We start from the raw sequence: 26792 nt of genomic DNA on the forward strand, positions 1-26792 counted from the left end.
TTCGCCTTCTTGAAGCTTTACGTACTTATTGGCTTCTTCATTTAAGCCCGTATTCATCTGGTCTGAAACGAGAAGCTGCAAAAGTTCTTTAAAAAACTTCACGCCGCGTGCGTCTACGTAAAAGTTCGCGTAGCTGCGCAGACGCATCGTGAATGCTTTCAAAGTCTCACCTGCGCGCTTGGTAGCTGACTGGAATCGTCTTTGATATTCGGCTGCAGATAGTCTAAGCTCTTCCAGTACAACTTTGTTAAGCCTCTCATCATCACGGTGATGTGCAGGCGTGAGTTGCTTGGATGTGTGTACTGCACCCTCTGCGCAATAAACGGGAAAACAATCTGCGCCAAAAACTCTTTCGGCTCTCCGTAAGCCTCCAGCGAGCTCTCTATTGATTCGAACAAAATTGGTACTTCCGCACCAGTGGGGAATTTCGCGATGGCATCTGTCAACAGTTTATTATAATTTCTAAGTGCCATCCGGCTGCTTTGCGATTCTCCTTTCCTCGCATTGTCACGTGTGCGCCTTGCAGTTGGACCATGAAGTCGAGCGAGTTCTACTTTATGTTCCAATGGTTTGCGTCGCTCCTCCGTTATTTTCAGATTATATTCTATTTCCCGCCCAGAGAGACGTATGTGGGACCCGTCACTGTTACCCACTACACCCTCGCTATCGACCTTCGCGGTACGATGTCAGTCGAGGTCTAGATCAAGAAACTCATCAGCACTGTCCTACCCACTTCCCCGTTTCTTTCTTTACCGTTTAGAGATATTTTGTCCGGATTCAAGTGAGCAAATCTCGTCTCCATACAAAACCACTCACTCGAGTAACCATGCGTTCACCCAAAAATAAACAAGAGGACTCACTTGGATGTACCGGTGCGAACTTCAGTCTGTCGGAAGTCGCTCGCCGCCATGTTCGCCGCTTCTTCGTAGCGGTGGTGCTGGCTGCCTTCCAGTTGACTTCTCTTCTGTTGCCTGTGGTCTTCTGACATTGGATGTGGTTGGACGTTCCTTGCTGATCCCGATGACCACTTTCTAGCAATCACCCGAAGCTGGTACTCCGCCTTTGGTGTCCTACATGTGAGGGCAGGGGCGGATTAGCAGCGATGAGGGCACGGTTCAAAAATCAAGAGGGTCCCTATAGTCGCCCCCCCCCTCCATGCTGTCTTTGTCGAGACATGACACATTTTAGAATTTCCAAGAGACGACATGCCATGTTTACTAGAAGAATCTGCTGACTGTTTATGAAGAATAGACTGAGCTATTCTACGAAATGATAGGAGACGCAACGTCGTGCTTCAAAAATAAAAACGTGTATTCGTTAAAATAAATTCGTATAGTGGCTATTTTGTTCGCTAATTCATAGCGCATAATGACGGCTGCGTGTGTACGCAGACGAAGTAAAGATGGGTCTCGTTCATAAGCTGTCCGCAAATTCTTACCATGATACGCTAATCATCTTATAGGTTTGTGAATTCGTCCAGCAAGACGAATTGGTGCTGGACTAAGGCAGTGTATTTACAAACTACGATATTATGTTCTATATGCTGACTTCAAGTATAAGAAAAAATATTTATTACTGAGAACGCTGTCATTATTCTGGGCGCTAATGACGAAGGTACGGAACTGGCACGAAATAATGTTTTATCACGCTCAAATATTCAGTAATATATATTTACATTTATACAGATTGTCCCCCTTTACAAAATCCGCGTATTGACATTTTGCACATAATTTCTACTTTTAGAAGAGAATTAAGCGCTTTTGCATGAACCTTCTTTTCCGGATTCAATTTACAGAATAAATTTACATTTTACGAGTTAGCATATGAAGCTCGTTATACGGAGATACCATCGCCGCTGTAGACGGTAGTCGGAAAAAATAGGGTGGGAACTGAAAATAGGGTGGACGCTTAAACTCCTCCTTTACGTGTATTATAGGACAGCGTTAATGGCGATGGTTCCTGTTTTCTGGCTCCCCATGCAGGCCCTCGTTCACTTACATGCAATTTCTTTTAAGGCGAAGCTTAAGCGACCTTTTAATTTTGTATAGTTACATTACATATTTGAACAGTGAAGGAAATTTGAGTTTAAATATTTCACAAGAAAAAAAATACAAATTTTAAACGGGGCGTGCATTTAAGCAAGTGAACAAAGGTATTTATGTTTCTATAAGTTTTTCCGGATCTATAGCTGGCAGAGCTTCTTGATGAATCTTCTATGTTGATCCGCCCGATAATCTGCGTCTCCACTGTCAGCAGCGATAAATCGCTCTGGCGGCTGTCATCTATGAACAGTCAGAATCTCTAACTAATAATGTAATGCTCTTGTAGGAGCATTTACTTCTCAGAATTATAAAAAAACACAACTGACCTCCCCTGCAGTAACGACAGATGACAGTTGGTTTGCCAGCTGGTACGAGTTGACTTCCCAATTAAAGCTAGCTAGAACCCGTTGATTCCACTTGACAGCCAACTGGGGCCCGCTGACTACCAACTGGTAGCTTCTGGGACCAGTTATTGCCAGTTAAGTAGGAGCTTGAACCAGCTGGAATCAGTTAGAACCAGCTAAAACCATTTCGTTTTTGTTTTTTATCTATTTGGTCGAGTACAAAGTTTTGTAATTTGACTGGCTGAATACGAGGCTGACTGAGTGCGATGAACAGCTTTTGAAATATTCTAAATTGCAATGGTATAAGCTGTAATTTTAATCATGGGAAATCATGAAGGCGGTTTGACTATTTTTCGGACCGACGCGGCGGCCGCTTCTCGATGGAGACGAAAAACAAGGCGCCCGTGTGCTGTGCGATGTCAGTGCACGTTAAAAAGCCCCGGATGGTCAAAATTTCCGAAGCTCTCACCTACGGTGTCTCTCATAGCTTCAGTTGCTTTGGGAAGTTAAATCCCACTTGCGATAAACCATATTTTACGGCCCAAACCTCGAAATCCGCATTTTTTTCCAGCTCTAGGGGGGGGGGGGGGGGTCCCTGAGAATGGTTGGGCCCGGTTCATTTGAACCCTTTGAATCCTAGATAATCAGTCCCTGATAAAGGGTTTGCTATCGTCTTCCACTTGTCGTCTTCCGGGTCTCTTTTTATGTAATTCTTCGTGCTATCGACTGCGCCAGTAAAGGGTGTTTTTTTTTTTTTTTCTTGATATGTTTCGCAATGGTCGTTCTTCCTTTCTTCTTTCTTCCTCTGAAGTGCTGTGCAAGTAGGAAGTCTTGTAGTGAAGGAAATGACAGGGGACTCTTGTCGAGCACTGGGTATAGAGGTTTTCACGCGCAAAGAAAAAAAAAAAACACAAAGTCGCGAGCAGGATGAGTTTCGTCAAACCAGGTTTACAGCATATGCTTTCGCTCTCTCCCGAACAGAACCGATCTCAGCGCTGTATACAGCTTGAAAACTCAGCGACGGGCGCCCAGCCGCAACACGGACCGCGAAAGGCCCTCCAGACAGGCAAGATGCTACTAGTTTCCCCAGATGCAGACACCGGGCATTGTCTGTACTGCGCCAGGCCGCGGGGTACCTGCCCTGTCGAGAAAGGCACGCCTTCATTAACTGCAAGCACGCCCTCCTCAAGCTTAACTCTTTAAAGAAAGCCGCGAGGCGCGAATGCTGCCTTTCCCCGGACGATCCACCCTCGGCCACGGCGGACGCTTTCTTCCCGCAATCTGCGACCGGGCAGAAACGCGACCGTCAACTGACAAATGACACTGTTCGTTCACCTTGGCTCGAGAAAGAAAGACACGAAAACCAGCTTTTACCGAAACAACGAGCGCCGTCCGGACAAAACACCCGACGCCCTAGCCGCGCCGCGCGCATTGCGGCTGTTCCGGTGGTTAATATGACGCCGGTTAATGCGGACAGAGGCCAAACCTTACAGTGAACATGTTGCACAATGTGTGTATATCCTAGAGCAAAACCAAACCGAAACTTAGAGAGAAAAAAATGCCAACCAACACCCTAATCAAATTAAACCGTGCTTGCTCACGTTTAAATCAGTTTAACCTTCGTTGAAACCCTGCTATTTTTTTTTTCCTAGAAGTTTAAGAGATGCACGCATTAGAATGTCCGAAGCTTGTAAGCTCACGAAGTTGTTTTTGCACTACATTTAAATATATCATGCAATCAACTATGAAAGCCGCAACAATCTTCAAGCTTCTCACCGCAACGAAGCAATGACGAAAACATTGACCACGACATCATTATCTGTGACGTTTCAAATTTCGACTGCTTTCGCCCAATTCCTTTAAAGTATCCCTTGCCGTCAAACGTCTTTACCTTCATTGGTGTTTAGTTCTCGTCCTCATTTTAAGTGTTCGTGCGTTAGAAAGGCACCACGTTCACAGATGACGTCATCATCGGTGTGCCTTCTCGGCGCCGTGTGCTGTGGAGAAGCCTGAACGCCGAAACAGCTTTGAGGTGAAAGCTTCCCTATGCCAGATAGTTCGAGCAGTAAGGCATGCACGGTTTTCACCTTGAGGGAGATTTAGAGGTCAAACTTCCGTGTTAAGCCTGGTGATCGCCATGTGACTTTGGGGCATAGTCATTTAGGGCACCAAGTGGCCCGTGACCACTGTCAGTGTCAAGGACAAGGTCACGTGACGTCAGTGTGACGTGGAAGTAGAGGGTGCTAGAGGGGCGATACGTGTATAAACAGGAGCCCCCGGGTTCCTGCCTAGGTTACAACACTGCGCGAGATGGAGGAGGGCGAACACCCTGCTACAGTATACCGTGGGAACGCGAAGGCACGTCAGAATGAGGCCGTGAAAAAGCGGCGTGCCGAAGAGACCGATGAAGAACAGGCTTTACGTTTGGAGAAACGCACAATGTGTTCAATCTAAGTTTGGCAATGGGCATAGCCATGTGCATGAAGCTTTCGCTTCCCTCCAGGGTTACCCAAAGTTAAACTACCAGCTAATTTTTATTCAATGATTACGGCGTCAATCTAAATGCTAGCGCCAAACAAGTTGGCATGATTTACATCAGCCTTCACAGATCATTCTCCTTTAATTTAGTTGAATTGTATAACCACTTTAGCTACTCTTTAAGAGGGGCTGTAAGTAGTGTCACGATTCTGCTCCTTGCCCGGGTATTAAGTTTCAGGTCCAAACGATGAGGGGAACGAAAGATGAATTTATACAATATTTACAGTCATGGTACACTGCACAACAGTACCAGCACGGGGCTTCACGCGACTGTCTTCGCAAAACGACGGCCAGGGAGGGAGACTCCGCCGCGTCCGCTCCAGGCGCCCAGCACTGCACGCGACGACTCTCTCAACGGTGATATGATCTGAGGACCGGGGCCTATAGGGACTTCACCACAAGGCATTGAGGAAGGCAGAAGACGGCAGGAGTTGTAAGGAGAAGTGCAAACTGAACATTCATTTTACATATTTACAAAACATAAACGTGCAAGCACATGAAAGGGAGCGAGGTAGCTTTTAATGAACTGAGATCACAGGCGAGACACACCGAAGCAGCCCTCGTAGGCTGCTTAAATCACCTTTCAGTCCCACTGTGGAAACCACAGCTGCCCAAACGTCCAATAGGCGCTGAGCCGCTTCTTTTGGCTCCACCCATGGCTTCTTTGGCTCCGCCTAATTGCTCCACCAGCACCTCACGCCCAAACGCGCACACGTACACACACCTCCTCGCACTTGTGCAAGGAATACTGTATACCACTGCACAACAGCCAGGCTATCCCCGTTGTGCTCTCTGAAGCGGCGATGTCCCATCTGGTTTCAGCCATCTTCAATGGCGCCAGACAGGCGATGGGAACTCCTCCTCAGCAGCACAATACCTGGTCCTAATGGCCATCGAGCGGCACGTGCAGCAGCATCTTTGAGTCAACAGTAGCCATCTCCCACTGCTGGGTCACAACACGACGGCATGCCGCGGCTCCTTGTTCGCCCCGGGCCGTGGTCCATTGTTCAGAGGAGGGGTGCCGAAGATCAAAAGACGCCCGTTCCGGTTGCCTGTCGGGAAGATAAGGATCCGTGCTCTTTTGTACTGATGTCCCCCTCAGCACGCCTCGGCCCGCTGCAGCAAGGAAAACCACATCCGGCCTTCCAGCGGCACTCTCCATATGCGCGGACTCTCCGGGGCGATTTAGGGCCCCGGGCATAGCAACGGTCTCGACGGGTCTTGCCGGACCACCGGCCGAGCCCCTTCTTTAATGGGAGCAAGAAAGCCGTTGGTCTTCAAACTGTCCAATTCGGACGCTGTAGTTGGCCGCGGGCCAAGAAGCCCAGTACGAGCGCTCTTAGTTCCCGTCGCGCGGTGCGAGGAGGCAGGAGAGGACAGCACGTCTCCATGGCGCCGGCGGTCGTTGAGGTACCGGAATGTCTGGCATCTGCTCGGGCAAGCCGAGAAAAGTCGACACCGAGGCTTCTCCTAAGTGCGCCTGTGTCATGCGGAGCAACACCGGGCTTGTACGCGGGCGTCAGGCGCTCGCCCGCACCCGCTCGACTCTAGTCGTCGGCCGCTGCAGGGGATCCGGAGCCATGGCTAGTAGCTCGATCATAAGAGCAGTTACTCTGTAACATCGCTAAAAAACAAACCCTGTTGTCTGCTTAATTTTGGGAACCTGTTATGTACACGGTGTTGTGGAAATGCGGGCCTTTAACCATTAAATCATGCCTAGCCTTGGCCAGACTTTGGTGGTCATACCTTCGCTTAAACTGACCAGGCTACTTGTCGGCGTCAGGGCTGCATGGAACCATCATGTGGCGGACGTATAAGGAATAACCAAAATCAAACTCGGCCCAACCTAGTTGGCCGAGGTGGAGCCAGAGTCTGTCGTGTTACATGTCGACGTAGGGCCAATGCTGGACAACGTTGGAACAAGCTAGCTTTTATGCGAAGCATATTAACGTAGGTTTCGGGCCTTCGCGCGACGCCCGGCGGTGGCCACCATTGACCCTGAAGTGGGGTCACATGATGTGACGTCACGTGATGACGTCACACCGGCTGCAGATGGGGCTTCATATCGCGCCGTCGGTCGCCTCCTGGCGGTGGCCACCATTGACCTTGAAGTGAGATCACATGATGTGACGTCACGTGATGACGTCACACCGGCTGCAGATGGGGCCTCATATCGCGCCGTCGGACGTCGCCCGGCGGAGGCCTCCACGCTTCGGTTCGAGCCGTCGCGCGCGACGCGGCGACGGCGCCACCATCGCTGCATCACGTGATATGTGACGTCACGCCAGGGATGAAGCGGCGCGCGCCCGCCGTCGCGTCAGTCTCTGTGCCCGCAACCGCGCCAGCGTCTTTGCGCCGGGCGTGTATGCGTAAGTGACGTGCAAACCAAGAGTCATGCATTTGCGGACCATAAGAGTGTGTTTGTCAGGCTGCAAAGAATAAAGTACGGCGATTAACCTAAAACCACGTCTCCGTTACTTAGCCCCATCCACACTGAGGCAGCTGCTTAACATGCTTCGCATCCACTGGGCTTAACCTTGATAAGCCTCCAATTGTTTCATTGTGAATCTGCTTCTTGCAATCTGGTATTGTAAAAAGTCATTGATTTTGTTTCAGCTTTGCCGATTACTTTGAGGGTCACCTTTTTTCACGAAGAACATGCGTGTTTTGTTGGTAATGTTACGGACTGACGTTTGAAACTTCAGGAAACGTTTTGCAATGTTAGGGGGACACTGCCTGCAAGGTCGACCTCCGACCTTGGCCTAACCTTAGCCTCATGTTCCAACCACACTTGGGGTTAGGTCGGTCAGACTGCTTGTTGATTTGCCTACATATGACCAACATATGAATACTAGGCCAGCCGATCTCAGGCCAATAACTAATAATAAGCTTGGCATGACCTTATCGGCCGAGCTACGACTAAGATCGGCCATGTTTATGTCGAAGTTTGTTTTGTGGAAGTTTATGTCCTAGCGTAGTCATGGTCAATTTTACAGATGGGTACAACGTCCTGGCAAATGTTTGCAGTATAGGTTTTTAAGCCATAATAGGTGCAAAAACTCAGTTCACTATTTCTAATAGGGGAGAGACCCCAACTGAAAAATCGACTCAAGCCCCACATGTTGGTACAATGTCGATATATAACATAATCGGCCTTGGTCCAAACTCGACCGGGCCCAGCTCGTTTTTTTTTTTGTTGTTGATCTTAAACCGGCCTATGTATTAGGTGCTATGTTAGCTCTATGTATGCCCGATGTCATAAACCCACCTCTCCGACCTAGGCTCCAGTATGGTTACCCACGTGAGCCCGAGACTGGGCAAACGTCGGAGGCCGGCTTTGCAGACAATGTCCAGCCTAGCAATGCAAAACGTTACCTGAATAGTTTGAAATGCCAGTCCGTAACGTTGCCAACACATGTTCACGTTCTTTGCAAAAAAAATACCAGCGACCCTCAGAATATTCTCCAAAGTGAGAACAGCGCGTTTATGGGAGAACGTATTGCAATGAGCAGATGTCTGGCAGCTAACATAATCATCACAAGCATTTCCAGGCACCCATGTCCATGACGTCAACAACACAGAAGGAATGCACCAAAGAAACACTACAAAACAAGAAACCACCGCACTGCACACACACACCTCACAAAATATGTGTGTGAGAGGTCGAACAAAAATATGAAGAAGGAAAGTACGTGGGCTTGTGACTGGCACTTGTTTATAGCATCCCCACTACTGCCAGCATATAGATAGAATGAGAAAGGGGTAGAATGGAGAAGAGGAAATGAGTAGAAAGAAAGAGTCGCAGGCAGCCGGCTACGAAGTCGCAGGAGCGCCGCCATTCTACAGTATGACTGTTGTAGGGGGACGTCTGTTGTAGGAAGTCTAGGAGGCCCAGAACGTGTGTGAAGGCTTGTGGCCATGGGAGGGGGTAAGAGATGTCTTCCGAGCTTCGGGAGGGGAGACCCAGTTACTGATAGGCCGATCGAAGCGAAGCTACTGGATATCGAAGGCAGGGCATCACCGAGGAGTTGACCGATGGTTTCCTCTTCGTTGGAGCAGTGGCCGCATTCCTCTAAGGGCGTCAGGCCATTTTTTTTAAGGCGGGCTGCTGTCCAGGCAGCCTACTCGAAGGCGGAGTAGGGGTCTCTCCTACCAGATGAGGTCCTTGGATGGCAGTGGTCGTGGGGGGTGCCCCCTGCCATCCTGTGGCCAGGGTGGTCCCTTAGTAGCAGGAGCGCGAAGATCCCTCTGGCGATGTATAGGGCGCACGCAGCGGTATAAAGCATGAGAAAGGTTGCCATGTGCAGCCTTATCCAGAGTGTCAGTGGCCTCATTCCCGGGAACTCTAGCATGGCTAGGGATCCAGCCCAACCAGAGTCGGCAGCCCCAGGAGGCCAGCTGGTCGAGTCTGGAAGGCAGCCTACCGACTATGGGCAGGCGGGAACGTCGACTCTGGAGAAACTGGAAGGCGGACTTGGAGTCCGTCAAGATGGCAGCCGTACGAACAGCTGGGTTGTCATCGGCCTGGTCCCTGCAGAGGTGTGTGGCCTGGTGCATCTAGCGGGGTGGAGGTCGGGAAGTGTCAGCCCTTTGGGGAAGATGGCGTCCGCCACGAATTCCGCCAGCTGCTAGTAAAAAATTTCCTGGGTGACAACAATGGCCAATGTATCAGATATAGCAGCTCATCAGCTCCAGAACGAAGGGCTTCGTCTTTCCTATTTCGTTCCATTTCCCCTCTTTCGTTTCGTAGCCTTTAAAAGCAGGGAAATAAACCGGCGACGAGGCAGTTCTTCCTCGGCGCAGCACCTTGCTGAAATCCGTGCCTATTCCTCTTAGCCGCCTGTTACAGCCAGGTAGGGAGCCTTTTAGATGTTGGGCAGAAGGAGGAAGCAGAAGAGCCGCCAGGCCCTAGCCGGACTTCTGGCATTCACAAGTGATGCGCAGATGCCCTCCCATCACTCCATTCGGAGGAGTTGGCGGGCACGTCGGCTGCGGGCGTCCAGGCGTTTGTGTTCAATCCAGTGGCCCGGCCTGTCGGTGAGCAAGGCGCTCCGCTCTACCGTTCTGCGTTGGCTCGCAGCTGGAGGAGTGTAACTTCAGGAACTGGCTTGTTGGCAGGATCATCGCAGATGGCAATTGCAGCCTCTGCACGGAGCGCCACATGTGCGAGGATTTCCTCCTTGATCGAGGGACTCCTCAACAGCTCTCGAAACCGGTCACAGTATACTACACTGCACTTCCGCCCATCAATGCGCTTACCCGCATTTGGAGTTAGAACCACGGGGCAATTGTCGGAACCCCACGCATCCGGCGAGGTGCGCCATTCATAAACATATCAAGGTGAAGCGATGGTTTAATCAATGTATGAACGGACTTCATCCCGCCGGAAAAACGTAGGAACCCCGGTATTCAAAACATGGAACCCAGAGCTGCGAGCAATTCCCGGCCTTGCCTGTTCGCCCTACGGGATCCCCACCGTGGATGAGCCGCGTTGAATGCACGGAGCTGCAAGCTTCGAGCTGGCAGAACTTTCCTCAAAGCAGTATCACTTGACACAGAAAGGACCGATCACGGAGCATGTTTTAAGGCTTGTACATATCTGGCCTTAGTAATCTTGTTTCAAATCAGGCTCTACGCAAGAAATCAAACGGATACGTGATTTCGTTGGCTGCGCGAAAATGGCTTTCTTTAATTTGAAAGCTCGTTTACTTTTTTTCGGCCGCAGTGAATTTGCAATGAATGCTCGACTGTCACCAAGTTGCCCAACGGACGGCCTTCCTCTGGCCGTCATGTTCCTGTTCAGGATACGGTGGTGACTTCGAGAGTGCCAATTGCCACAAGCAGCCGACCTCGATGACGCACGGGTGAGCGCGAACAAATGCATCAGTGGGCCAAAGCGACCGTTTCGTAGTCATCTAGCAAATTCCGAGCGGGGCTGAGAAAGACAACGGTCCCGCAGGGACACCAGTATTTTTGTCACATACATATATGTCTTTTTATTTACTCTGTTTGGTCAACCGCCACCATTGTGGCTTGGTGTGGCCATCCCAAGGAAACATATCTCACCGCACGGAGCAAGGAAGCCGCACAGCGGCGTCTGCCCGAGTGCTGCGGGGCTTCTCGGCATTTGGCCGCTCAAGCCACGCGCCGCACGCGCTAGGCCCGCGCTTCGCCGTGCGCGGGCTTTCAGTCGTCACGCCGCTTCTTCGCACCAAGGAAGGCCTCAACTTTCCGCGCATCGTCCGCTGCCTCCACGCGCTTGCTGGACGACCGCTGAACTTCGCACAGACACACCGAGAGTGGACTTGCTGCACTCGCCAGCGTTGTTTACAGACGTCGAACAATAATCTGAGCAAAGCTTGTATGTGGAGGAATACGCGGCACATACTCATTGCCTCTCTACAGAGCAGGCGACGCCAAACATTCGAACTACTAGACTTATTTCTAGTTAATAATCCTATCTGTAGCGGCATAGATTAGGCCACAGTCGAGGCTTAATTCATACCAGTGTACGTTATTTGAAACCCAATTAATTCTCAGTGCGCCTTTAGGCACTTAGTCGCAGCTAAAATGCAATTATATGCCACCTGTCGTATTCGCATTCAGCGCCAGCGGAGACCGCAAACGCGATGTGTTACTCCTAAGCAGCAGCAGCAGTATTAAAAGACTGTGACATCGCTTCAGTGGTTGCCGCGCTCATGTCATGATCAAATACTGCATAAACTTGGAAAATCAGACGGGGGAAGGACGCAGCATATAGTTCCAAGGCAAGATGTGTAATTAGCATCTTTCCAAAAGGTCCTTGTTGTGATGAACATAGAAATTTGCTCCTTTTTTTTTTTTTGCGCTCGTAAAAAGTCGCAGTACTCGTTAATGCAGCTGGTTGCCAAGTTAACGTTTCAACAGCCCCCGTCTTGTCGTCTTTAATTGCCTTCTGTGTCGTAGTTTTACCTCTTGAGCTGCTTCGAAATACGTTAGTTATGAGCCAGACCATCTAAATCAAAATGTTAACACTCGACATGAGCAAACCGCGGTTATAAGAGCTAAAGAAGTCCGGACACCTTTTAATTGAGAGGCAAATGTTGGATGTCAAAAGATATTGTTATGCAGATGCTGATGGGAAGGATCAAAGCTTCCGAAGCGTTGCAAACATTTTCTTCCTAAATTTGTCCTGCGCTCGCCACGAATAATTAAGACTACCATAGAAAACCAGCGGAGTGGGTTTTTGGAAATAAGTTGCTGTATGTACAATCCCGCTGCGGGAAGTTCTGCGGGAAGTGGCGCCGCTACATAATAATGTAACAAAAAATACGTTCAAAAACTCTTTCTCACAATTTGTCCAAAATTTTCCATGTCAAGGGCGGTGCAAGCTGTCAGAGAATATGGGATACCCGACGATAACATGCATGACTTCTGTCCGAAACATTATAAACATTCATTTTTCAGTATCCAAGATATATGAGTGCTCAAACAGAAAGATGGCCCACACCGGGACCTGCGATAACCACAGCCCTTCTCCCGCGAATCGGTGGTCGAAATTTCCGGAGTCCTCCACATACGGCGTCTCTTATAGCCATAGTCGCTTTGGGACGTAAATCCCACAAACCAAATCTCCCGCGAATTTAATTTGCTTAGTGCATTTTGAGTCGTAATAGCTTGTTACTGATAATTTTCTTCTCTGTATCGAGCAAGCGCATTTTGTCATTAAGTGAAGGTCCCTTCAAAGGCCAAAGAACACTTCTATTCCCCTTCACCAAAAACCCAGGGAAGTTTTCGGGGCAGCAAGTGGGTATCCGCTGTATGTCGCCAGGTCAGCAAATAACTAAATCCCTTTCTGCTCGCTTTTAGCGGACTTTGCTTCTATGGTCTATGTGCGACGAGGTCGAAAGTTACCACCGTGTCCGAGATTTATTTGACTCTGGGCTGCACCCTGTCGTAGAACTCGAGGGAGTTCAGGCCTCCCGCCACATTCCAAGACTCCCCTGCTTTGAGAGTCGAAAGGCTTATGAAAAAAAGGATGCTTCTCTTTTTCTTTTTTTTTTGTAACTTCTGCCAGTAAGTTTGATAAAAAAAGCGTTGATACTGACACACACTTTTAGAGTTAGACACAAATTGCATCAGAGCTGATTCACTGTATCGGATAATGCGATCGCGTATCCATTTTGTGCTTTTCAACCCAAGGCACAGAAACGGTGCTGAAATTTACAAAACGTCATTATTCCGAGATTCTTCAATGCATGTCGCCGCTCCAAAATGGAGGTCCAGCGAGAGCCTCACGAAGCCTTGCAGCGCGACGCCCCGTGAGTGGAGACGATTCGTGACCGCAGAGTAGGAAGAAGAAAAATGTTGTCCCCCACCGCTCTCTCCGAGAAGGGAGGAAATGCTTGAGAGAATGCGCAGTCAGCGGAACAAAAACTAGCCTGTGCGACCTCAGTCACGTGCTGAGCTCGTTCAAATGGCAAACGGCCCGTTCAAAAGACAGAAAAGTTAGCTGGCGCTTACAACGAAAAGGTAATCCCGAAGCGTGGGCGGAAAAAACCGTCTCACTGAAAAATGAGTATTAATCCCCCCCACATCATCTTTATTTTTTTTTTTCAGAGATATTCGCCAGGAAGGCAGGAAGGAGAGGAAGATGGGAGCTTTTCTATATTTTTTACTTATATGAGTCCAATTCTTTCTGATGCATCATGCCGTAGGTCGCCTTCCTGAAAGATTTGGTTTGGTTTATGTGGTTATGCCACAAAGCGACTTAGGCTATGAAGGCAGCTGTATTGGAGGACCGGATAGATTCGACCACCTGAAGGATTCTTTAACGTGCACTGACATTGCCGAGTATATGAAATCCTTGCATTTCGCCACGAGCGAAAAATCGGCTGCCGTAGCCAGAATCGAACCCGCGTTCTCGGGATCAGCCGTCGAGCGCCCTAACTAATGAGCCACCGCGACGAGGCCTATCCTGAAAGCGACAGAAGGCAATGGCTCCGCAGAACATGTGACGTGCGATAATCGAATGAACTACCAGAGATCACGAATGGTTCTGGTTGGCTGTTGGGATGGAAGACAGTTGTGATATTTAGTAGATGCAAAATAGTGTGTTACTCTGCACGCAGGAAACAGCGATGTTCTACACGATAACCGCCTCATGACTTGAAAGCATTTGTGAAGACGATGGCGGTAACGAGCGCTGTGAACTGGGGATGAAGTGGAAGAGTAGAAAAAATTAGCAGGATATACACCTTTTCAGTAATTGGTCGTTGGGCGCCGCCATATTGCTTGCTGGACTGCATTTTGCGCTTGGAGCTAGCATGAGGGAAGCCTCAGCGGAAACGGTTTTTCTGCAGTCCAGATTGGAGGCATTTCGACATCTCCCTCGCCCAATGCAGTAAATCATCAACATGCGCACACAGGAGAAATGCCTCTTAGATGCCGTCAACTTTAAGAACTTAAAGCGTGCACCGTAACGCGGTTCAAGGTCAGGGCAGTGTGTGGCGTGATGGAGAAAAAAGATATACTGTCATTGTTCGAGTTTCTGGTTACGGGTAACGACAGTACCTGAATCAACAATCAACACGGTCGGGATGAAGATGCTTCCCTATCCACTCACGAAGCCTGAGAAAGGACGTATCCTGCGCCCTTTGCCTGGGCACGATACATTTGGAACTCAGCTGACCTGCAAATAAAAACGCTTACATTGTATATGTTGCGCGGTTAGTCCTGCGGGCAGGTGTTTGGTGAAACCAGGCTGAGCCACTATGGCGATAAAGTTTTGGTTCTGCAACTTATTCTCACATATTAAAGCGGTAGTGTTAAAGGCAATGTTATCAACAAAAAAGAATCCTGCTAAATCCTTGAAGCACAAGGAAATCCAGAGATTTTTGCGCACTAAAATGAAACTGCGCGCTTCAGAGGCTCGGAGTATACAGCACACCCGCTGATGACGTGATTGCATTAATGAGAGGCACCATTGTAAAAAAGCTGTTCGTATCTGTACAGGCACGCTGCTTCAGTGAAGAGATGCTCAAGAGGATTCATGTTGAAAATTTCTCAGCTGTGATTAAGAAGAGGGAAAGGTAGACGTATTCGCGCAAGTTCACGGTTAGATTCTGAATTGTGTACGGCGTGTTCCATTTCAGCCGTGGTCATAAAGGTTCCATGCGTCAAAGGCTATCTTACCACACGTCTTTAATGGTAGATGAACCAAACTATACTTTTAGAAGCGCAAAGTATACTTCGTCAAGCGACAATTACGTTAACCTGCATGTTTCGAAGCCACACGGTGGCCGCGCAGCATGCAGAAGCGAATTCGTGAATTCCGTCGCGGACACGTTCCTGCGCTGCAGCGCTTGCCAGCACAAACAAGTAGGGTACCTCGATACCTTTCGCCTCCCAAACAAGGCCGTCGCTACCTTGTGCCATGACAGACTTCCGCTTCTTATTGCACACTTTTCTTTGCAAATCTCGCGCACACAGCGTCAGTACATAGAGGCAGCACTTGTCGCGCGCAGGCGACTTTCTCAAAGAGCGAACATATTTCACAAAAACGATACTGGCGAAAACGCAATAACATACGTCGCCAGTCAAACGTTTTTGTTTTCCGAATGCCAATCAATAGCTGTTAACGCATTGATTGTTAATTTTTTTTTGGTATATATTCTCTGAAAAGTGTGTCTGCTGAACGCAAAAAAAAAAAAAAAGAAAGATTTGGTACTGAGTTATATTTGTCCAATATGAGTGAAGTCCATTTATCATTTTGTGCATAGTTTAACTTATGCATGCTTTTCTCCTCGTTTATCCCAATTTATAGCCAGCGCACTGAATGTTCGAAAATTTGTGATCTTAAAGCACCGTTTGTCTTTAAAATATATTGTAGTGAAGAGGGGTTCATTAGGGGTTATTCGGAGGACTGGAGACGGCGACCGGTGACACACGACGATCGTAGAGTAAGGCATATCTCGTCCGAACAAGACAGTCCGAGCTTCGAGTGCGCGCGCCAGCTGATCGGCCAGGAACTCAGCCGTCTTCGTCGTCGTTTGCGTGGGCGCTGAATCATCTTCTTCCTTACAGTAGCAAAAAAAAAAGGAAAGGAGGAGGAGGAGGAGGAGGAGGAGGAGGAGGAGGAGGAGGAGGAGGAGGAGGAGGAGGAGGAGGAGGAGGAGGAGGAGGAGGAGGAGGAGGAAAGGCAGGGAGGTTAACCCGTAAAAGAAACCGGTTTGCTACCCTGCACTGGGGGAAAGGGGGAATGGATATAAAAGTTGTAAGAGAGGGATGAGTGAAGTTAGTACAGTCACATCACAGACATATGTCACATCACAGACATATGTCACATCACATCACGTCACAGTCATATCACGTAACGTGACAGCAAAATTATAGTCTTTCGATTAGGCCTGTGAAGCAGTGCTTGGGAGGCCTTCACCGCAGACGATCGCCGTGGCCAGGGACCTAAAATCTTAATTTCAGTCAATGGGCGTTCATCTAGATGCTCCAGCGAACGGCATAGACACTGTCTTTCCTCACTGTATATGGGGCAGTCACAACGAATGTGGCCTATACTCGTCGCACCCACAATTTGTACATGAAGGGCTGTTTTCCATACGTATCACAAAAGAATACGAGTTTGTGAACGCTACACCAACCCACAGGCGGCACAGCAAAGTTTCTTCGCGTCAGGGTAGGCCAGGTGGAAGCCGGAGCTTCAGGTCAGGGTCCTGGGATTTTAAGCGGCATTTCGCAAACTGGCCAGAATTCCACAATGATAGCGTGTGTTCCCGCGCAAGTGCGCGAAGCCTGCCCGCTGCGTCTGCCCTGGAAAAGGGAATCAACACACAATCGCCGTCTTGGTGGGCTGTTCGTGCGACCTCGTCCGCCCGGAGATTGCCCGCTATGCCGCTGTGTCCTGGAACCCATTGGTAGATGATGTCATGTCCTCCATTAACTGCATAGTGATGAATTTGTTGATTTCCGCACCGAGTTGTTCATGGGCTCCACGGCGAAGAGCCGCTTTTAAGGCTTGCAGGGCTGCTTTTGAATTTGTGAAAATAGACCACCGCTGAGGGCTCTGCTGACTGGTATGCCTAATTGCGACACGAAGAGCAGCTAGCTCTGTAGCTGTTGAAGAAGTCTGATGAATTACCCTAACTTGTATTTCTGTATTAATTATGGGTATGACCATGGAGCCTGAAGAACCCACGGCATTCACTGAACCATCGGTGTAGACGTGCAAATGAATTTTGCATGGTGCTCGTGGATGTATTAAAGAGTGACTTGTTTTAGTTCTGTCGGCAATGGCTCGACCTTCTTCCTGATGCCGGGCATTGAAAGGAGCACGTGTGGTTGATGCAGGCTCCATGGTGGAGAGGACGGTCTAGATGCGGGTGTAAACTGGGATGGCAGAATAGCACGATGTGCATCAACAGTCTCTGTAAACGATGTACGCGGCCTGGTAATAGGAAGTCTGGTCAAATGATGACAGGGAACCCGGGAGATGTCTGAAATGTGCCCTCAAGGCGTCAACAGTTAAGTAGGTAGATATGGGATGCTCCTGTGCAATTCAAATGGTAGCAGTCGTAGAGGCACATTTCGGCAATACTAGACAGGTTCGTGGGTCTTGAGCTTGAACGCTCTGTAGAATTCCTAAGTTGGTTTTCCTGATAATTCCAAGTGCAGGTAAGCTGTACCGAAGAAATCCCACAAGTAATGCACGGTACAGCTGGAGCATCGACCGCACGGACGCTCCCCATGACTTTCCCCCAATAAAGGGAAGTACGTAAGCAATTGCTGTCAGCCTCTTTTTTATGCATGAAATATGGGGAGTCGACGAAAGATTTCGGTCGATGATCACTCCCAGAAAGCGATGGCTGCTTTTGTAGGGTATTGCTTTACCATCAATGAGTACGGTGTAAGGTGGCATGTTCTTGCGTGTAAATGCAACTAGCGAACACTGTTCAGTTTATATCTGTAGAATTTGCAGGTGGAGGTAGGCCGCAACTATACTTTCCGCCTTTTGAAGCCTCGCTCTAACCTGTGGGCGCGTAACTCCTGATGTCCAGATACAGATGCCGTCTGCAAAGTTGCGCCGACTGTGGTATTAGGTTGGCAAGCCCGACAAGAGTAAAATTGAAAAGCGTTGGGCTTAGTACTCCGCCATGTGGGACTCCACGGGAAGTGAACTGAGATGTTGGGCCATCCTCAGTCTGCATAAAGTGAGATCTGTTGGATAAATAACTGCGTATCCAGCAAAAAACACGACCGCCAAGTTCGGCAGCTTCCAGAGCGTCCAAAATGGCCTGGTGAGTGACGTTGTCATATGCGCTCTTTATATCCAGGAACAACGCCGCGGGCAAGCGCATCAAAATTTTTTGACGTTGTACAGATGATACCAGGTCCACCACGTTGTTAATTGAAGAGCGTCCACGTCGAAACTCTGACATTATATCCGGATATATGCGGTAGCGCTCCAAGTACCACTCAATACGTGTAAGCAGCCTTCTTTCCAGTACTTTACCAACGCAACTAGCCAGTACAATTGGACGGTATGATGTCAAGTCTAGAGGCGAGTTGCCAGGCTTCAGGAGCGGAACTAAACGACTGCACTTCCACTCGTCTGGAACTGTACCCTCACTCTATGATTTGTTGTAATATTCCAACAGAGCGTGTCTAGCTTCTCGTCTAAGATTTCCAAGCGCAGCGTATGTTACACTGTCGGGACCCGGCGATGATGACCGTCTGCAAGAAGCCAACGTAGCGTCAAGTTCCTCCACGGAGAAGGGAAGGTCTATTCGTGAATCTCGTGAAGCTGGAACATCGTTGAAATGTAGCGTTGTCGTTGTAATCGATTGGCCTGCTACCCTAGCGCAGAAATCTTCTGCTACCTGAACCTCACCACGTCTTTGGTAGAGTGCGAGAGATTTGAATGGTTAAAGCTGTTTAGAGGATGTTCGAAGACCACGAACGACATTCCAGATGCGTTATAAAGGCTTGCGGGGATCAAGTGTTTCACAAAATGACCGCCAACGTTTTGCCTGGATGGCTTGAATTCTGCGCTGAATTTTCTTTTGCATGCGCCTCGCATCTCTGAAGTCGAGGCGCGACTTCGTGCGTCGGTATCTACGCTCTGCCCTCCGTCGCAATGATCGCAGGCGCTGCAATTCCGTATCAAACTCTGTGCAGGTAGGCATTGGGGTGAAAAAAGGCGTCGCGTTTATTATGGTCTCCTTAGTTTTCTCTTCAATACCTGCTGAGAGGCCTGCTGTGCGAGCATCTTCCATAAGTGCTGAAATGCTGACCAATCGATGCGGCGCATTCGTGGGACAGACGTGGATGTGGAAAGGCCATTATTGATCACATATGTAGGAATGTGGTCACTTCCGTGTGTTTCTATATCTGCAAACCATTGGACGTTGCTGGTAAGGCATCGAGACACGAAAGCTAAATCAAGACAGCTGCTGTAAGTTGCCCCTCGAATAAAGGTCGGTGACACTGCTGGTCATGATCAGAGGCGAAGGTTCTTCCCTTGAGGTTCATTCGAACACTTCCCCACATGATGTAGTGAGCCTTAAAGTATCCTATGATGATCCAAGGGCCAGGTGTAATCGCCATCAAGTCGCTTAATCGTGTGGCGTCAAAACAACTTGATGGCGACATATACGCACCCACCAGTGTAAACGTGAGATTGCGCTTCTTCACTGTCAGGCAAACGTACTGGTTATCGTTGCTGGAAGCTAGGGCCCGGATGGATTACATATATATGTGAGTTCTCGCCGAATATAAATGATGACCTTGCTGTTTCCCTGGTGCGTTGGAGATGCAAATACCTCGTAGCCTGACAGTCGCAAGATCTTCGGTACATTCGGCTCACAAATACCAAGGATGGGGATGCGATTTGCATGAACATACTGTTGAATATCTGCAGTTTGGGACAGAAGCCCACGGGCATTCCATTGAAAAATAGGGGCGTCCTTGAGTTTTGTTCTAAACGTTAATGATGGGCGAGCCATTGTGTCTGCTACTGTAGAGCCGCTAGAACTGGTGTTAGCGCGTCCAGAACCTGTTATGCATTCTGTGCTGCTGGCGTGCGCAGACTAGATAGCACAGCGCGGATTGCATTCATCATAGAAGTGAGAATGGCAATTGCCAGTAGGTTTTGGCCATGTCCCACATCCTGACTTTTCTCTAGTTCGGTAGTGGGTGCAGGACATTCGGTTCGCGGCAAGTTTCCTGGCCCAGCGGACGTGGAAGGTTTTGGTAATGGTGGCCTTTTAGCGTCTGAGGCAGCACCTCCAGCTTCACCGCCCGTCGAGGTCCCTTCATTTAAAACGGCAGGTATAGGAGTAGGACAAGATGCAGGAGTGCTTGAGGCCTTGCTATCAAAATTAACTGCTTTCTTAGATGATCTTCGGCGACCCGAACGACGCCATCGCACCTTAGCAGTGGCCTCTCTGTGCGTAGATTGATCACGCATCTTTTGCTTCAACACTGCCCGTTCGTCTTTAAGCGGGGGCAGTCCTTAGAGGAGGTGTTATGAGGGCCACGGCAGTTGGCGCACTTCAGAACCATCAAGCGGCAAATGTGCCCGATCTTCATACACTTTCTGAACTGAAGTGGCTTGGGCACGAAAAGGCGTACCGGGTGTCGGAAATATCCAACCTCCACATTCGATGGTATGCAGTCTCCCTTGAAAGTGAGCTTGATGCACTTCGATCTCCCGAGGTGCTGCACTTGCAGTATGGAGATGCTATTTGATGCTGGTTTGATTACGACTGGTAGATCGGTGTCAGCGATGGCCACGTCCACAATGTAGATGACGCCGGCCATAGTGCCACTGTCTTGAAGAATATGGGAGCGCACACTGATGTCGCCGAGTTTGTTGATGGCGGTCAATCTCTCCAATGCGCTCCGCTCTATCACATCAATGGCAATTGTGTTTTTGTAAGGATTCACTCTAACGTATTTAATCTTTCCAGGGACGAGGCTTTCAAGGAACACTGACGTGACTTGCCTGTTGAGTTGGTTCAGGTTGTCTCTTGGCGTCTATGGCACAAACAAGACAGCGTGTGTCGGAGGGCCTCGCGTAGTGATGACCGTAGACGTGCTTGATGAGGACGAATCTTGTCGTCGGTGTAGTCTTCGCTTTGCTTTCTTGCTAAGCACCGGCACGAACCTATCGTCATCGGCCGAAAAGTCATCATTAGCAGGCGAGTACAGCACGGTGACCTGGCTGCTTGCGTCACTCGAGTTGTAGAGGCGCTTCCTCTGGACGACCGCTGCCGACGCACCGGGTTCCAAAGGAGGCCCATGGGTGTCCACTTGCATCGCCGTGCGAAAAAGGGAGCGGTACCTCCCGGTTATGGCACAAATTCCAAAAAACAGCAGAGACGGGAACGCAGCGTTCTGGTAAAGAATAACGTCTTCTTTCTCCTCCAAAATACATAGTTCTGCAGTCGGTAGCGGAGCGCTTTATGAGTCCATAGTTGCTGAAGGAATCTTTAAGAAACTCGCATAGATGGTTCGGCCAGCTTTATCTCTATTCAGAAACTCCATACTCAACACCAAGGCGGGTATGAAATAATTCCTTATGCGGGCATGAAATAATTTTTTATTTCATGAAATGAAATAAAAGCCGCTTTGACGCCAGGACCAAGGCGGCTCATCTTCTGGGGAGTCAGTTAACACTTATAATTTTAAATAGCAATAAATTTAGTTGCCTCATAGTTGCATTTCCCTACTTAGCACCAAAATTTCATCACGGCTCATTATTCGGTTTGGACATATGCAGGTAGATACAAGGAAACAAGGAAATAGGAAAGGCAAAGTAACAGGCTTTCAACTGTCCCCGAAGAAAAGGGGAAGAAAAATGACGGTCGATCTAAGATGTAAGCATAAAATGCAATGCAGAAAACGTATACCGTATTTCTGGGCGAATCAAAGATGGTGGTAGCTGCACTCAAGTCTGAAAGAGTCATCAGCAGTTGTTTTGCTTACCTGAGCACCGCACTCGGTCTCCTCCGCCCTCTTTTAAGTGTGGCGCCAGAACGCAGGACACCGTACTCGCTGCGCGTGCTGGCGCCAGCTCATCTTCGACACACATTCCTTTCTTCTCTCATGGTGTGGTTCAGGTGTCCATTGACCATTTTGTCAGTACTCTTCGGCACATATTTCTTTCTCCTCTCCTGGTGCGGTTGAGGTGTCCATTCCGCCTTTGGCCAGCACTCCTCTCATTTGACACATGTTCCTTTCTTCTATTATGGTGAGGTTGAGATGTCCACTGCATCTTTGTTTTTCTTTTCAACAGTTTTTAGCGGCGCAGTACGGAAGAATAAAAAATAAAAGCACAACAAAAACTATTCAGTGAGAGCTGACTGGCATTAGCGACCGAGAGGTCTGGAATGATGGAAGGCCTCAATAGGGCTTCCTCATAGTTGTTCGCAGTTAGTCTGAAAACGCCGGCAGGGGCTCCTCCCCTTCCGCCTGGCACCTCTACTCTTTCCCGATTTATTTTCGGTCTACGTGCCTGAGGTCAGCAAGGATAGCAACAGAAATTTTGGACGAATTCTGGGAAAGAGTTTTAGAACGTATTTTTGTTCACAGATTTTATAACTACACCTTAACAATCAATGAATGTTGTATAACTGCGTCATAACAATCAATATAGCCACAGATCCTCCCTCAACAAGCTTTTAGTTATTCGCTACTTATTCTCAAAAAAAGCGCCCCACTGATTATCTATTGTGAGCGCAGAACCAACTTCAGGAGTAAACTTTTGGTAGGCAACGAAGAAGCTTGCATAATTTTCATTCATTTATTCATAAATTAACTTTCAGTATTCCACAGTTTCCTCAAAATTGCTTAAGCACTGCACCCAATTGGGTTTTCATGAAAAGGCTTAAAAAGGCATTATGAGCACAGTATAAATTTCAGAAGCAAAAGTTCGCTACGCATTGGAAGCTTTTGAGAATTAATATCGAAATGTTCGCAAAAAGTATCTTACAATATTCCACAGTTCCTCTATAGCTTTCTATTTTAGTTATATCTACTCGGAGGAAGCGTAAGAAAAACTTTAAAACCAAAGTTTTGCCAACATGTGCCGAACCATATCTTAAAATACCCAATAATTGCCTCACAATAAAAATGTGTCCCAGAAAACTGGACTTGCTAAGTAAGCATTCGTAAGCGTTTAAAATTGTTTACTGTGCGATGTCTTATTATAATGGCTTGCTTTCTCATTGTGCTTTGCTGCCTACGAACTTTTAGCAAGTTTTTAGCAGCACACACCTATCACTAGCTATTATAGTATAATAACTCCGCACGGTGATTGAGCTCAAGGATGCGGGGTTGAATCCCGGCCGCGGCGGCCGCTTTTCGATGGAGGCTAAAGCAAGGCGCTTTCTGTGGCTATGAAGCCAAGGCTACACAGGAAAGGGCAGGATACAGGCCTTTGTCCCCATTTTATGGTTCATCATCATCATCATCATCATCAGCCTGACTATACCCACTGCAGGGCGAAGGCCTCTCCCATATTTCTCCACTTAACCCGGTTCTGCGCTAGCTGCATCCACTTGACCCCTGCGAACTTCTTAACCTCATCCGCCCACCTAACTTTCTGCCGCCCCCTGCTACGCTTTCCTTCCCTTGGAATCCAGTTTGTTACCCTAAGCGACCATCGGTTATCCTCTCTTCGCACTACATGTCCTGCCGATGCCCATTTCTTCTTAATTTCCACTAGAATATCAGTAACCTGAGTTATTTCTCTGACCCACTCTCCACGCTTCCTACCTCTTAATGTTACCCCTACCATTTTTCGTTCCATAGCCCTCTGACTTGTCCTCAACTTAAGTATAGAACTCTCTTGGGTAGCCTCCACGTTTCAGCCCCATAGGTGAGTACAGGTAAGATGCAACTGTTATATACTTTCCTCTTCAGCGATACCGGTAAGCTGCGAGTCATAATCTGCGAGTGCTTGCCAAATGCGCTCCATCCCTATCTTAATCTTCCTGTTATTTCCTTTTCATGGTCCGGATCTGCGGATACTACTTGTCCTAAGTAGACATATTCGCCCTACTACTTCCAGTACTTCGCTACCTAATGTAAACTGCTGTTCCTTTCCGAGGCTGTTGAACATTACCTTAGTCTTCTGCATATTGATTTTCAAGCCTACATTTCTACTTTTCCTGTCTAGGTCACCAGTCATTATTTGCAGTTCATCCCCCGAGTTGCTTAGCAAGGCAATGTCATCAGCAAATCGCAGATTACTGAGGCATTCTCCATCTACCCTTATCCCTAACTGCTCCCATTCCAAGTCTCTGAATACTTCTTCTAAGCAAGCTGTGAATAGTACTGGGGAGATTGTGTCTCCTTGCCTAACACCTTTCTTTATGGGAATTTTGTTACTTTCTTTATGCAGAACTATGGTTGCAGTGCAGCCACTATATATATCTTCCAGCACTTTCTCGTACGGCTCGTCTACCCCCTGATTTCGCAATGCCTGCATCACCGCCGAGGTTTCAACTGAGTCAAATGCTTTTTCGTAATCAATGAATACTATTTATAAGGGCTGGTTATATTCCGAGCATTTTTCTATCACCTGATTGATGGTATGGATATGATCGATAGTAGAGTACCGTTTCCGAAAACCTGCTTGATCCTTTGCTTGATTGAAGTCTAAGGTTGTCCTAATTCTATTAGCGATTACCTTAGTAAATACCTTATACGTAACAGACAGTAAGCTGATTGGTCTGTAATTTTTAAGGTCTTTAGAGTCCCCTTTCTTATGAATGAGCATAATGTTTGCATTCTTCCATGGCTCCGGTACCGTCGATGACATCAGGCACTGCGTATACAGGGTGGCTAGCTTTTCTAACACGATATCCCCCCCCCCCCCCCGTCCTTCAGCAAATCTGTAGTTATCTGATCCTCTCCAGCTGATTTCCCCCTTTTCATAGTTTCTAATGCTTTCTTGACCTCGTCCTTCGTAACTGGTGGAACGTCTGACTGGTTTTCCTTATCGCCAATCTCCTTACGGTCCTGACTACTTTGGCTACTGTAGAGATCTGTATAGAACTCCTCGGCTACTTTGACTATCTTGTCCATATTCGTGATGACGTTGCCCTCCTTGTCCTTTATCGCATACATCTGGTTTTTGCCTATGCCCAATTTCTTCTTTACCGCTTTAAGGCTTCCCCCGTTCTTTACAGCATGCTCAATTTTCTCCATGTTATACTTCCTTATATCGGCCATCTTGCGCTTATTGATTAGCTTTGATATTTCGGCCAATTCAATCTGGCCTGTTGGATTGGAAGCTTTTATACTCTGGCATTTCTTAATCAAATCTTTCGTCTCCTTACACAGCTTACCGGTATCCTCTCTAACTATCCTACCGCCTACTTCTACCGCACATTCAGTAATGATATGTCTGAAATTATTGTTCATTGCCTAATAAGCGATATAAACCTTCAGTTTATATCGTTTATTAAGGTTATGGTTCAGTTCAGTTCAGTCGTTCAGTCGTGTCCTACTCTTCGTGACCCTATGGACCATATCACGCCACGCTTTCCGGTCTCTATCTTCCTAACATCACATAACTTCATCTGCAGTGCCTCGAGGATGTCATCTAACCATCGCGTTCGCTGCCTACCCCTACTCCGGCGACCCTCAACCTTTCCCAACATCAAATCTTTCTCCAGTGACTCCTCTCTTCTCATCAGATGACCAAAGTAGCTGAGCTTTAACTTTAGAATTTGACCCTCCAATGAGCAGTCAGGGTTTATGGTTATGGTTATGGTTATGGTTATGGTTATGGTTAGCGGGTTCTTAATTTTGGGGTTAGGGGTGCGGTCCGTGCGGAAGTGTGAAGGGGGGTAACTGGAAAGGGTGTAAGGTCGCTAGTATTGAAGAGGCCACGTCCCATGACAGGGGCATCCCCTTCAGTTTCCTGCCTAGCCCTGGCTGCAGAGCCAGAGAAAGTTACAGGGAAGTCTAGCAAGCTCCCCTTTGACTAACCCTTTGCAATGCTCATCCAGCAGAAAAAAAACAGAACAAGCTCAAAAGAGGCTGCTACAGCACCAAAACTCGCGTCTTCTGTCCCCGACTAGCGCAGCCTTGTATATTCTACTAACAAGCTGCCCGCGACGCAGGAGCCTTAGCTATTAACTGATCAGCATACTTGCCCCGCAGTACGAATACCTCGATCACCCTCGCGCTGCGTTCTATAGTCCAATTCATCTGGCCGGACGTCCGCATGGCGCAGCATCAGACGAAAGCAGCGTACGGGCAGCCACAGAATCACAAGATAGCGGTAGCCGCCGTTAGCGATAGCCATCGCCAATCGCACGCCGACTAACCACACTGCATGAGTGCGTCATGACGCCGATACCGAGGTGTGGCCGCTAATAAGGCAATGGTCCGGTCGGCTTCCACGGACGCTTAGAAGCCGTCATTGTGTCACCCAATAGCAATAATCAATGCCAGAGAACCAAGCGGACCCGAAATATAAAATGGAAGCTTATGGGCGTATGGCCCCAGTTCTCCCGTTTCTACCTAGGTGCAATACCATACACCGAAACTTTTCTCTGAGGAAGTTCAGAAATTTGTAAAGGAACCAATTGCCCATCAAAATTGAGAAATAATTACTTTGATCTTCAGGGGAGGAGCCCTGGCCCCCGTCTCTGCTCTTCCCTGTTCGGCAAGTCTGCGATATTAAAACATAGAAAAAACTAGGGACGACCGGGGAGAAGGCAGACGATAAATGTGGAATGTTTTGTTTCCCATCGTTTCTGCTTTGAACTCACCTCGCCATCCTTCAATAACTTCGTACCTTCCCCAAGTGCTGTGAACTTCTCCAATTTTCAAAGAGCGCAAGGCGTGCCAACCACGG

The 26792-nt window shown here is 48.3% G+C and overlaps 1 long non-coding RNA gene across 1 annotated transcript; it reads right to left on the reverse strand.

The window, feature by feature from the left end:
* Positions 1-856: 856 nt before the first annotated feature.
* LOC146205773 (uncharacterized) lies at positions 857-26792 on the reverse strand. The gene is made up of 2 exons (XR_014708261.1): positions 26707-26792; positions 857-1070 (listed from the first exon to the last, which is right to left on the reverse strand). It is a non-coding gene; the product is annotated as an uncharacterized LOC146205773 (long non-coding RNA).

The sequence above is a fragment of the Amblyomma maculatum genome, chromosome 1 (assembly GCF_055883805.1).
Source record: "Amblyomma maculatum isolate TAMU_Amacu chromosome 1, ASM5588380v1, whole genome shotgun sequence".
Classification (NCBI taxonomy): Eukaryota; Metazoa; Arthropoda; class Arachnida; order Ixodida; family Ixodidae; genus Amblyomma; species Amblyomma maculatum.